Source organism: Sorex fumeus, unplaced genomic scaffold, assembly GCF_029834395.1.
Source record: "Sorex fumeus unplaced genomic scaffold, SorFum_2.1 ptg000054l, whole genome shotgun sequence".
Lineage (NCBI taxonomy): Eukaryota > Metazoa > Chordata > Mammalia > Eulipotyphla > Soricidae > Sorex > Sorex fumeus.
In genome coordinates, this window is record NW_026606111.1 from 50,696,370 (window position 1) to 50,709,796 (window position 13,427).

At 40.5% G+C, this 13,427-nt stretch overlaps 1 pseudogene; it reads right to left on the minus strand.

The window, feature by feature from the left end:
• Window positions 1-1,551: 1,551 nt before the first annotated feature.
• LOC130033708 (uncharacterized) lies at window positions 1,552-1,648 on the minus strand (annotated as a pseudogene).
• Window positions 1,649-13,427: the final 11,779 nt, after the last annotated feature.

A 13,427-nucleotide genomic window follows, 5' to 3' on the forward strand; every position in this document is an offset into this window, starting at 1 on the left:
GGTAGTATTTTTGTTTCTTTAACTTCCTGGAAAATCTTAAAAAATGTTGGCATCAGGTCCTCTTTAAAGGTTTGAAATATTTCATTAGTGAATCCATTTGGGCCTGGGCTCCTGTTTTAGGGGATACTTTTTATTATCATTTCAATTTGCTTGGTAGTGATAAAGGTAAAAGGTAAAGGCCCTCCCTTTGTTCATCGATTTGCTCGAGCGGGCCCAGTAACGTCTCCATTGGAGACTTTTTTGTTACTGTGTTTGGCATATCACATACGTCACGGGGAGCTTGCCAGGCTCTGCCCTGCGGGAGAGATACTCTCTCGGTAGCTTGCCGGGCTCTCGAGAGGGGCGGAGGAATTGAATTCGGGTCGGACATGTTGGCTGCGTGCAAGGCAAACACCCTACCGCTGTGCTATCATATTCGAAATCTTCTTGGTTCAGCCTTGGGAGGTAATTGGAATCCAGTAATTTATCCATTTATTCAAGATTCTCTCATTTCCTGCTGTAAAGATTCTCAAAATAATCACTGATGATCCTCTGGATTTCTGTAGTTTCTATTATGATGTCCCCCTTTGCATTTCTGATTCGTTTATTAGGATTCGTTCTCTTTGATTATTTGTGAGTCTTGCTTATGGTTTATTGATCTTATTTATTTTCTCAAAGAACCATGTCTTGCTTTTTGTTGGTCTTCTGGATTGTATTTTGGGATTCTAGCTCATTGATTTTTGCTCCAGGGTTTATTATTTCCTTCCTCCTGCCTAGCTTGGACTCCTTTAATTGGTCATTTTCCAAAATCTTGAACTGTAAGTTATTTTTGTAGGCCCTTTCTCTCTTCCTGATGAATTTCGCAGAGCTAAAAACGTTTCTCTTAACACTGCTTTTGCTGTGCCCCACAAGTTCTGGTAGCTCCTCATTCTCATTTGTTTCTGGAATCTTTTTATTTCCTCTTTGATTTCTATTCTAAGCCAATGGTTGTTCACTACTTCCCTCAAATAAAATATTTTCTTGCTGAGTTTTTGTCTGTTTAATATATTGAGAAGTGAGAAAGTACTTTCAAATCTCCATCTAGTATTGTGTTGCTATCAATGTTTTTCTTTAAGTCTGTTAGAACTTGTTTTTACATATTTTGCTGGTCTGTCATTAGGAGCATATACATTGAGGAGGGTGAGTTTTTTCTGATGTACAGATACCATGATCATTAAGAAATGACCTACACTGTCTCTTATAACCTTTAGCCTGAAGTCCATGTGGTCTGATACTAGTATGGCCACTCCAGATATTTGGAGGTGTTCTTTACTCGAAGAATTGGTTTCCCAGCCTTTGAATTTGAGCCCATGTGTTCTTTGATTATTCAGATGTGTTTCTTGCAGGCAGCAGAATGTTGGGTTCAGTTTTCTAATTCATCCTGCCATCCTCTGCCTTTGAATTGCTGCATTTAGTCCATTGACATTGAGAGAGATCATTGTGATGGGGATTTGTGCTAACTTTATGTCGAAATTTGGAGTACTTGTGGGGCTTGTCTTAGATTAATGTAGCCCTGTTAATTCTTCTTGCAACAAAAATGTGGAACACTTTACAAGTTTGCATGTCATCTCTGTTCAAGGACCATGCTAATCTCTGTATCATTTCAATTTTAGTACATGTGTTGCCAAACTGAGTATGAGTTGTTTTTTTTCCCTATTTTTCTCTTCTGATTTTTTTGAGTGTTGTCCTTACTCACTCCTATGGCTGAGGGTGATTCCTAATCAAGGTAGGTATTTCAAAGCAGCTTGAAGCTATAGATTTAGAACCTTAATGTCCCAGAAGAAAAAGTATGGTTTTTACCATATTCTCTTTTACCATACCCAGGGCGTCAGCTGTGCACATTATTTCTTTTGGAAGATGGTGAATCAGTCTTGTTTAATGCCCTTCCCTGAAACCTTCATTAAGACCATTAAAATAGAGCCTTTTGCTGTTCTCACCTCGGTCCTGTGTACATCTCCAGAAAAAGGTGGATGGCATTGTCTGCACTTTGACCACCTTGAATGTAAGTAGGATTTTTCTCCTGAAGGAAGAGGTGAGAAGCATATTGATGATTTAATTCCACCTTATTACAAGTTCAACTTGAACGGAAGGTGAGATTCATGAGGCTCCTGCAAAGAACAGAAAAAAGGGTCTCAGTGAAGTATAATGGCCAACAAACATTAACAAAACAGATGTCTCAAAGTAACCTGTGTGCATCTTCGTGTGTATAGTGAGTTTTTTATCTACTCATAGTGATTCTCTGTCGTTCCACATGGGCAAAGCACACCTGTAATTAAAAATCGAGTTCTCTGAGCAGAGGGGGTTTTCTTAGGTCATTGAAGAAGTGTATAATAATTTATTGCTAAGCATATACAGCAGTTTGAATGATGTGTACTTTTCGATCTAAAATTAATTCCAAATATGTCTAAAATGACAGTCTCCTGACCCCGCATCTGGCTTTCCTCACTGAGGGCCCTTTGCCCTTGTTGGTGAGGTTCCCTCACCACCCCAAGCAGAGCTCCGGCAGCTGCAGACCTCTGCAACCAGACATAGGTACGCTTTAGACCACTCTCCCCAAGCTTGAAGGAGCCTCATGCATGAAGGAACTGGCAGAGGATCCCAGGTGTGCGGGACCCGGGGCGGAGACATCCAAGGCTGCTCGGATCAAGACTGGGACTCCTCATCCAGATCCCTCATCTTCCAGTAGCTAAGTGTTACACCCACGAACTGCCCTTGGAGCCATGTAGTCCCATGAATGGCCAAGATCCAGAGACTGGATCTTGTTGATAATTCAACAACTCTTTTTGTCCAGTTCTCTTTCTTGGAGAACCTGGCAGGTTACCGAGAGTATCTTGCCCACATGGCAGAGTCTGGCAAGCTCCCCGTGGTGAATTCTACATGGCAAAACCCACTAACAATAATGGATCTCATTTCCCTGACCGTGAAAGAGCCTCCAATGTGGCACTTGCTAAAATCTCAGGGCTAGGACGAATGGAGATGTTACTGGTGCCTGCTCATGGAAATCATTCTCTACCACCAATGAACCCAGTATTCCTCCCAACATGCCCCCCACCCTGCTTCTGTGGCAGGGCATTCTATTTGGTTCTCTGGGGCCATGGACAAGCCAGAGAGCTGCTCATGGTGGGCAACTCATGGTCTTGGCGGGGCAGGAAGAATGGGCTGTTTCTACCCCCCACCCCCATCCCACGAGGCTGTAGTAGCCCTGTCACCGCTAGCTCATACCTGGCTATCCAATAGTCTCTGAGGTGATTGCCATTGTGCTGCCAGGGGAGATAAAGGCAGAAGGGACAAACACCCTTTCCCACCTGGTGTAGAATGGTGACATAGTTTAATGCATAGTTCAGCCACATTTCGGCCAAAAGCCGCTGGGTTCCGAATTGGGTCCATCTGCCTCTGGGGCCATGGTGGTTCTGGAGAGCCACTTGTGGGGGTCAAATTGTGGACTCGGTGGGGGAGAAAGAATGGGTCTATGGTCTACTCTTGCATGAATCTCCCAACTCAACTGGGTCCTCCAAACACCCTTTACTTCGTATTCTGTTCTCTGTCTGAGCTGCCTTTACCCCCAGCATGTGATGCCGGCTTCCAAGGCCTGGAGCAAACCTCCTAGTCCTTATCACTCTATTCTTGGGTATTAATCTCCCATTCTGTTACTTTATATTCCACGATGAGTACAATCTTTCTATGTCTGTCCCTCGCTTTCTGACTCATTTCACTTTCTATATTGATCCACTTTCATTCAAATTTTATGACTTCTTTTTTTCTAAAAGCTTCATAGTATGCCACTGTGTAGATAAATAAACTATCATTAACCAGTCATCTGTTCTTGGACACTAGGGATTTTTTTCCCCCAGATTATGGTTATTGTGAACAGTGCAGCAATGAACATACAAGTGCAGATGTCATTTCGGCTGTACTTTTTTGCCTCTCCAGGCTATCTTCCCAGGAATGATATTGCTGGGTTAAATGGGAGCTCAATTTCTAGTTTTCGGAGAACCATTCATACTGTTTTCCAAAATGGCTGAACCTGTCCGCATTCGCACCAGCAGTGAAGGAGAGTCCCTTTTTCCCCACATCCACGGCAACACCAGTAGCTTTTGATCTTTTGGATGTGGGCCAGTTTCCGTGGTGTGAGGTGATAATCTCATTGTAGTTTTGACCTGCATTTCCCTGATGATTTGTGATGATGAGCATTTTTCATGTGCCTTTTGGCCATTCGGTATCTTCTTTGAGAAAGTTTCTGTTAATTTCATCACCCCATTTTCTGATGGCATTGGACGATTTCTTCTTGTACAGTTCAACCAGTGCCTTGTATATATTTGATATGAACACCTTATTACATAGGTATTGGGTGAATATCCTTTCCCATTCTGTAGATTGTCTTTGTATTCTGGTCACTGTTTCTTTTGAGGTGCAGAAGGTTCTTAATTTAAGATAGTCCCCTTTGTTTATCTGTGTTTCCAATTTTTTGGCAGTGGTGTGTTATCTTTGAAGATACCTTTAGCTTCAATGTTGTGGACGGTTTTGCTGACCTTGTCTTCAATGTACCTGATGAATTCTGTTCTGATGTTGAGGTCTTTGACCCATTTTAATATGACTTTTGTGCATGCAGTTAGGTAGAGGTCTGAGCCCATTTTTTTGCATGTAGCAGTCCAGTTTTTCCAGCACCATTTGCTAAAGAGGCATTTCTTGCTGCACTTCACATTTCCTGCTCCCTTATCAAAGATTATTTGAACATATATTTGAAGGTGTGTGTCAGTATATTCAATCCTGTTCCATTGGTAGGCGGCTCTGCCTTTGTTCCAGTACCATGCAGTTTTAACTATTATCGCTTTGTAGTAGAGTTTGAGGTTGGGGAAGCTGAGGCCTCCCATCGTCGTTTTCCCAAGAAATGCTTTAGCTATTCGAGGGCGTTTGTTGTTACATATGAATTTCAGGAGCGCTTGATCAATTTCTTTGACGAATGTTATGTGTAACTTTATAGGGATCACATTGAATTTGTACAATGCTTTGGGGAGTATTGCCATTTTGACAATGTTAATTCTCCCAATCCATGAGCAGGAGGTGTTTTCATTTCCTCGTTTCCTCTTATTTCCTGTTGTATAGGTCCTTTCCCTCCTTAGTTAAGCTGATGCCGAGATGTTTGATTTTCTGAGGCATGATTGTGAATGGGATTGCTTTCTTCATGTCACTTTCTTCTCTCTCATTATTTGCATATAGAAAAGCCATAGACTTTTGGGTAATGATTTTATAGCCTGCAACTTTACTATATAAGTTGTTTCTAGGAGTTTTTTGGTAGAGGTTTTAGAATTCTCTAAATATAATATCACATCTTCTGTGAATAGTGAGAGCCTGATTTCTACATTTCCTACATGAATGCCTTTAATATTTTTTTTATCTGACTGCTATTGCAAGTACTTCCAGTACTATATTCACAGAAGTGCCCAAATGAATATTTTTCTTTTTGGGTTTCACCAAGCGATGCTCAGAAGTTACTCCTGGTTCATGCACTCTGGAATTTCTCCTGGCAGTACTCGAGGGACCATATGGGATGCTGGGAATCGAACCAAGGTTGGCTGCGTGCAAGGCAAACGCCCTATCCCCTGTGCTATTGCTCCAGCCCCAAAAATGAATTTTTACTTAACACTTTCTATCTGTAAATTTCTATGCTAAGAACAGTGGTATAAACGGTGATATCTGAGTAATTTAAAAGTAAACTATGAAGACAGATAATATAAAGAATTTCTTTGTATTAATTTCTAAAATGTATAGCTTTTATTAAATATATTAAGAATGAATGAGAGGTCTTGATTATACCATGAATATTATTTCCCTGTTAGAAGTTACCCTTCTAAAATGCAATAAAATGACACATTTTGAAAATGTTTATTATTCATTAATTCAGTGAATATTTGTTAGTCTGGGGGTTCAGTGCCTCCAAGAAGTCAACCTGAACCCTCAAGGTTAGTGCATCTACAGTCTGATGGTGCCTTCATGCTGCCTGATAACCCCAGATTTCCACTGTGCCTCTAGCTGGATCCCAACACCTCAGGAGTAAGTTTCCCGAGAAATTAAACTCCGAAAAGATATGTGGGAGCCATGTTAACAAACCACCCCTGGCTCAGCTAAACAAGCTAATGTATTGGTCTTGCTTCAGAGACCCATAAATAAATCCATCTCAGGATGGATTTCACTGAAATATAGGTAAAGGTAAAGGCCCTCCCATTGATCGTCGATTTGCTCAAGCGGGCCCAGTAACGTCTCCATTGGAGACTTTTGTTGTTACTGTGGGCTGGAGCGATAGCACAGCGGTAGGGCGTTCGCCTTACAAGCGGCCAACGTGGCCAACCCGAGTTCGATTCCTCCGCCTCTCTCGGAGAGCCCATTAAGCTATCGAGAGTATTCGATATGCCAAACACTGAAATATGACAGCTGAAAATTCGGATATGCGGGTTTTGTGACTGAAATCTCCAGGCTTTCTCTGAGTCAGGGTGGGCAGCCCACTCTCACTGCCCTGTACTTATGGAAGCCTCAGCATAAGTGAGGCTCAAAGCGGCTCCAGCCTTAACTTCCTGATAAAAATACTAAATTCCAGGACTGAAGCGATAGCACAGTGGGTAGGGTGTTTACCTTGCTTGCAGCCGACCCGGGTTGGAATCCCAGCATCCAATATGGTCCCCTGAGGTCCACCAGGAGTAATTCCTTAGTGCAGAGCCAGGAGTAAGTCCTGAGCATTGCCGGGTGTGACCCCCCAATAAAAATACTAAATTCCTTGAACAAACATGATGAAATCTTAGTAACTGTATGAGAACCATAATGCACAAAATGAAAAGGAGACAGAGAGAAAGAATTAAAGAGCCTGCCATAGAGACAGGCTGGGAGTGGGGGTAGGGTGTTGGGGGATGTTGTAGGGAACCAGGGACATTGGTGGTTGGAAATGTACAATAGTGGAGGGAAGCATGTTGGATCGTTGTATGACTGGAAGCAAATTATGAATAGCTTTGCAATGGTAAATCTCACAGATATTCAATAAAAATTTAAAAATATATATCCTTCATTGGTATCTCAGACTACTGGTAGAACTTTAAAACCCAGCATATCTATTTTTGTTTTCTCAGTAGTAAAAAAACACGTTACTCACCTGTGTGCCAATAGCTTGAAGAATGCTAAATCCAAAGATATATCAATGACTGTCTTTGGCAAGAATACTGTAATTGCAGGTATGTTATGTTTTAGAATCAGTTCATGCACAAGAAATCAAGAGGAGCAAGTGGCAAAGAGCATCAATGTTGAATGGATAATGTTTGAGGAGCTTTCAAGGGAGACAGAAAGATTTGGCATGAGAAGAGGGAAGAAACAGAAGAGTGAAGTACTAATAAGTATCATGAGAAAAATGCAAGGGAGGACACTTCCTGGCAAGTGTCACACTCTGTTGAGCTTTTGGTGAGGATAAGTATTAGAAAGTATCTTTCCCATTTAGTGGTAAAAAGGTAACTTTGATGGGTGTATTTAAAATTTACTTTAACAATTAGAATTACTAAGAGATACACAATTACAAAGTTGCTCATAATTGAGTTTTAGTCATCTAATGTTCTAGAACCTTTCCAGTATATTGGGGGTATTTTTGAAGGAATATCCCTGGTGCGAAGACTTGGGCATCTGAATCTTAACACATTTCACCAAATATATGATCTGTACTCACATGATTTACACTGTCTCCCCTGCTCTTTGATTTATGTTTTCATGCAATATTTCCTTGTGAACCTCACCTCATGTGAGGGTCCCTATTTAAAGCAAATACATATTTCTGGGGAATTATATATTTTTGGTTGCTGGGAGAGTTTCTAAAGCAATGCTCAGGAGGTGTGGGGGCCCCACAGACAATTCTCAGAAAACGTGGCCATGGTGTTTGGTATCCTCCGAGGCTATAGGCCTTTGATAATCTGGCAATCAGGTGGTGCTGGGAGTCAAATTTAGTGAATGTGAGACAAGTTCCATAAGCACTACACTATCTCCTGCGGCCCTGGGTATAAGATTGATGTCAGCATTCTGAGGTCCTCCCTTTTGTCAGAAAGCAGAAACTTGTGCAGGAGAAAGTGGAAGAGACCTTAGGGTTTAGCTAGGTTGACTGAGTAGATGGTGGTAGTATTAAGATTGGAACATAAAGTAAAAATAAAACAAGAGAAAGATCTAACAATAGTAAAGAGGGCTTTAGTACTCAAAAAGTTTAGAAACAGGCACATGGCAAGTAGTTTTAAAAAGCATCCAGGAGATAATATAGTATTGTGAGTGAACCAATCTACTCTATGGATACATCTCATCCTTGAAATGGAAAAGGACAATGTATTACAGTTAAAAATTTACAAATAAGATATATACGTCTATTTCTGCTGTGTTACTATGCTTTACCAAGTATTATTCTAATTTTATATTTACTTTAATGATTAAAACAGTATTTGCCAACATTAAACTTTTAATGAAATGTTTTATTAAAATTTTTTTTAAAAAAATTTATTAAAAATGTTTTACTAAAATGTTATTTAAAAAAGAAACATATGGGCCAAAGAGGTAGTGCAGTATGCAGAGGGTGTTTACTTTGTATGCAGATAATTTGAGTTCAATCCCCTGAACCCTGAGCCTGCCAGAAGTAATCTCTGGATAGAAAGTCAGAAGTGAGCCCGGAACTCATACGGGTGCGCTCCCTTCCCGAAAAAAAGGAAGAAAAGTAAAACATATAACTGATTCTTGAGTAGCATAGAGGTTAAGGGTGCTAATTCCTATATAATTTTTGAAAGCCCCAAATTTAATGTATAGTCTGCTATTCACCAAGCCCCGCATCTTTTCCCCCTGAACTCGACACCCTCCACAGGGGGACACCTTCTCCAGACACCTAGAGCAGCTCCATGGGACTGTCCATCACCTAATCAGCCCCTCCCCTCCAGGTGGGTAGGGGGAGCATAAGCCAGCTTCACTGCTCCTCACGCCCAGCCCTGCGCATTTTCCTGCAGAACTGGACACCCTCCATCAGGGGACACCTGCAGCAGCTCCATGGGATTTTCCATCGCCCCTCCTACATTCCAGGATCCTGGGTGGGAGTGAACCTGCGATCAGACAGGGGCATGTCCGCCATGTAGGGGGAGTGGCCTCCCAGAAGTGGGCGTGGCCACCTCCTGGGTGGGCAGCCACAGTTATATTTCCCAATCTGGGCACTCAGGACTTTCATCCCTCACTTTGACGCCTAGTACTGGCTAAGAATATCTGACCACCTCTACTAGAATTAAACAACATCCCACTCGCCTACTCCATTTCTAATAAACGACCAGTATGAAATGTGATGTACAAGCACAAATGTAAAAAGTACCTCCTCCAAAGCTTCACTCAATGTCAGTTTTAAAACAAAGAATAAGACCTGATTGAGAAGAAGGTCGGAATCTAGAATGGGAGAAGGTTGGCTACCATCGACAAACCTTATCCAAAATCCTTTCCCATGGTAAGAGGGAACAGTACCTGTGATTTCAGGAGTCTACCTCTACGTTACCATAACAACATGAAGAAACAGCGCAAATCTCTACCACAAGGAGAATATGAAGAAAAGAATCCCGAATCCTTAACCGAGGTTGTCCACAATTGCGCTCTCTTTGATAAGGAATTCCAGTATAAAATGCGGAGGGTGTTCAAGGATCTACTCAAAGAATCAATGGAAGAGATATCCAAAGACTAAAAGAAGAAATGAAAGAAACAATGGAACAGATAGTCAAGTAAATACAGGAAGAAAAGAGAACAGAATTTAAGAAAAGCTACAAAAAGGAGAGTCACAAATAAAGGATTCAGTGGATGAAATTAAAAAGACAGTAAGTGCCCTTAACAATAGGACAAGTGCAGCTGAAGAGAGGATCAGCAAGCTTGAAGATGAGCAACAGAAATCCCATCGGGAACAACAAGCAATAGGTAAAGACCTCAAAATGGCTCTAAGGAGAATCAAAGACCTAGGGGATGACGCCAAGAGGAACAACATTAGAATCATTGGAGTACCAGAAGGACAGGGAGAAAACCCCAATGAAAAAAGCTAGATTCAAAGAAATCATTGCTGAAAAGTCCCCAGAGTTAAGGAAAGCACACATCCAGATCAAAGGAGCCAGAAGGGTACCAGCTAAAGGAGACCCCAGAAAAAACACTCCAAGGCATATCATAGTCAGAACGATGGATGCTGTGGACAGAGACACAATATTACAAGCAGCAAGGTCAAAGAAGGAAATTACATACAAAGGAGCACCCATTAGATTCACAGCTGACCTATCAGTGGAAACACTCTAAGCCCGAAGGAAATGGTGGGATATAGTGAAAAAATTCAATGAAATGAACGCCTCACCGAGAATACTCTATCCAACTAAACTCTTACTCAAATTCGATGGAACAATACACCACTTTTTAGATAAACACAAGCTCAGGAACTTCATATACTCCAAACCAAATCTAAAAGTAGGACTAAAGGGGCTCCTATAAGATAAGGAAAACACGTGTAAACACAATCAACTCCTACAGGAAGATGGCACAAAACCCCATGACAATAATCTCCCTTAATGTCAATGGTCTAAATGCAACAACCAAGAGACACAGAGTGGAAAAATGGATCCAGAAACAGAACCCAACATTCTGCTGTCTACAAGAAACTCATCTGAACAATCAGAGCAAACACAGACTCAAAGTGAAAGGATGGAAAACAATCCTGCAAACAAACAGTTCCCTCACAAAAGCTGGGGTGGCCACACTAGTATCCGACAACATTAATTTCAGGCTGAAAAAGATTAGAAGGGACAGCGAAGGCCACTTTCTCTTCATCAAGTGATACATACAACAGGAAGAAATCATACTCTTAAATGTATACGTACCTAATGAAGGAACAGCTAGATATTTAAAACAACTGCTAACAAAATTTAAAGAGGACAGTGCTAGCAACACAAGAGTAGATGGAGACTTCAACATCGCCTTATCACCTCTGGATAGATCAACAAGAATAAAACTCAGCAAGGAAAAATTGACTTTGAATTAAGAAATAGAAGAGAAAGGACTTATAGACCTATACAGGGCTTTACATCCCCCAAAAAGAGAATACACATTCTTCTCCAGTGCCCATGGAACATTTTCCAAAATATACTATGTGCTAGGTCACAAAACATACCTCAATAGAATCAGGAAGATAGAAAGAGTATCAACAATTTTTTCAGACCATGATGCACTGAGGATAGATGTGAATCACACACAGACACGAACACCTGAAAACTAAACAAGTCACTGCTGAACAATGAGTGGGTCAGGAAGCACGTCTAGGAAGAAATCAAAAGATACCTAGAAACAAATGAGAATGAAGACACGAACTACCAGAACTTATGGGATGCAGCTAAAGCCCTATTAAGGGGAAAATTTATAGCTCTGTAAGCATATCTAAGGACGGAAGAAAGGATGCACATAAGCAACTTGACTTCATAGCTCAAGATCTTAGAAAAGGATCAAGAGTAGGAGCCTAAATCGGGCAGAAGGAAAGAGATCATAAAACTTAGAGCAGAAATCAATACATGGAAACCTAAGAAACAATCCGAAAGATCAATGAAACCAAGAGCTGGCTCTTCGAGAAAATAAACAAGATAGATAAACCACTAGCAACACTCACAAAGAAACAGAGAGAGAGAACACTAATAAACCGAAGCAGAAATAAAAATGGCGATATCACAACGGAAACCAAAGAAAGTCAAAAGATCATCAGAGTCTACTTTGAAAGTCTGTATGCCAAGAAAAAAGAGAAGTTAGAAGAAATGTACAAATTCCTGGATTCCTATAATCTCCCAAAGCTGAGTCAAGAAGATATAGAATACCTGAATACACCTAGTCACATCAAGGAAATAGAAACTGTAATTAAAATTCTTCCCCAAAACAAAACCCCAGGTCCAGATGGATTCACTACCAAATTTTTCCAAACATCTTAAGAGGATCTACTGCCAGTCCTTCTCAAACTTTTCCAGGAAATTGAAAAAACAGATACTCTCCCAAACAGTTTCTATGAAGCCCATATCTCTCTAATACAAAAGGGAAACAAAGACACCATGAGAAAAGAAAACTACAGGCCGATATCACTGATGAACATGGATGAGAAGATTCTGAACAAAATACTAGCAAATAGAATTCAACAACTCATCAAAAAGATCATACACCATGACCAAGTGGGATTCATCCCGGGGATGCAAGGATGGTTTAACAATCGGAAATCAATCAACATAATCCATCACATCAACAAAACAAAAGATAAAAATCATGTGATCATATCAATAGATGTAGAGAAAGCAATTGACAAGATCCAGCATTTTTTTTTGAAGAAAACCCTCGCCAAATTTGGGATAGAGGGAATTTTCTCCAATATAGTTAAAGCCAGCTACCACAAGCATACAGCAAGCATAATTCTTAATGGGGAAAAACTGAGAGCATTCCCCCTAAGATCAGGAACGAGATAAGTATTCCCACTCTCTCAACTGCTGTTCAACATAATACTGGAAATACTAGCAATAGCAAGTAGGCAAGAAAAAAAGATTAAGTCCATCCAAATAGGAAAGGAAGAAATCAAGTTCTCACTATTTGCAAGTGATATGATACTATACTTAGAGTACCCTAAAAACTCTACCAAGAAACTCCTAGAAATGATAAACTCGATAGTAAATTTACAGGTATAAAATAAATACCCAAAAGTCCATGGCTTTATTATGCACAAATAGTGAAAGAGAAGAAAATGACAAGATGAAAACAATCCCATTACAATTGTATGCCAGAAAATCAACTACCTAGGAATTAGTTTAACTAAGGAAGTAAAGGAACTATATAAAGAAAACTACAAAACGCTCCTTCTTTAAAATAAAAGAGGACGCGAGGAAATGGAAAAATATCCCCTATTCATGAATCAGGAGAATTAATATTGTCAAAATGGCAATACATCCCCAAGCACTGTACAAATTCAATGCGATCCTTATTAGGATACCCATGACATTCTTAAAAGAATTGGAGCAAACACTCCTGAAATTTATATGGAACAATAAGCCCCCAGGAATAGTTAAAGCAATTCTAGGGAAAAAGAAAATGTGAGGAATTAACCTCCCGAACCTCAAACTCTACTACAAGTAGTAATAATTAAAACAGCATTATACTGGAACAAAGGCAGAGCTGCAGACCTATGGAACAGGGTTGAATATACTGACATCTCCCCTCAAACATATGACCATCTAATCTTTGAGAAAGGGGCAAGAAATGTGAAGTGGAGTACGGAAAGTCTTTTTAACAAATGGTGCTTGCAAAACTGGACGACTACATGCAAACTACTGGGCTTCGATCCCTGCCTAACACAATGTAAAAAGTAAGATCCAAATGGATCA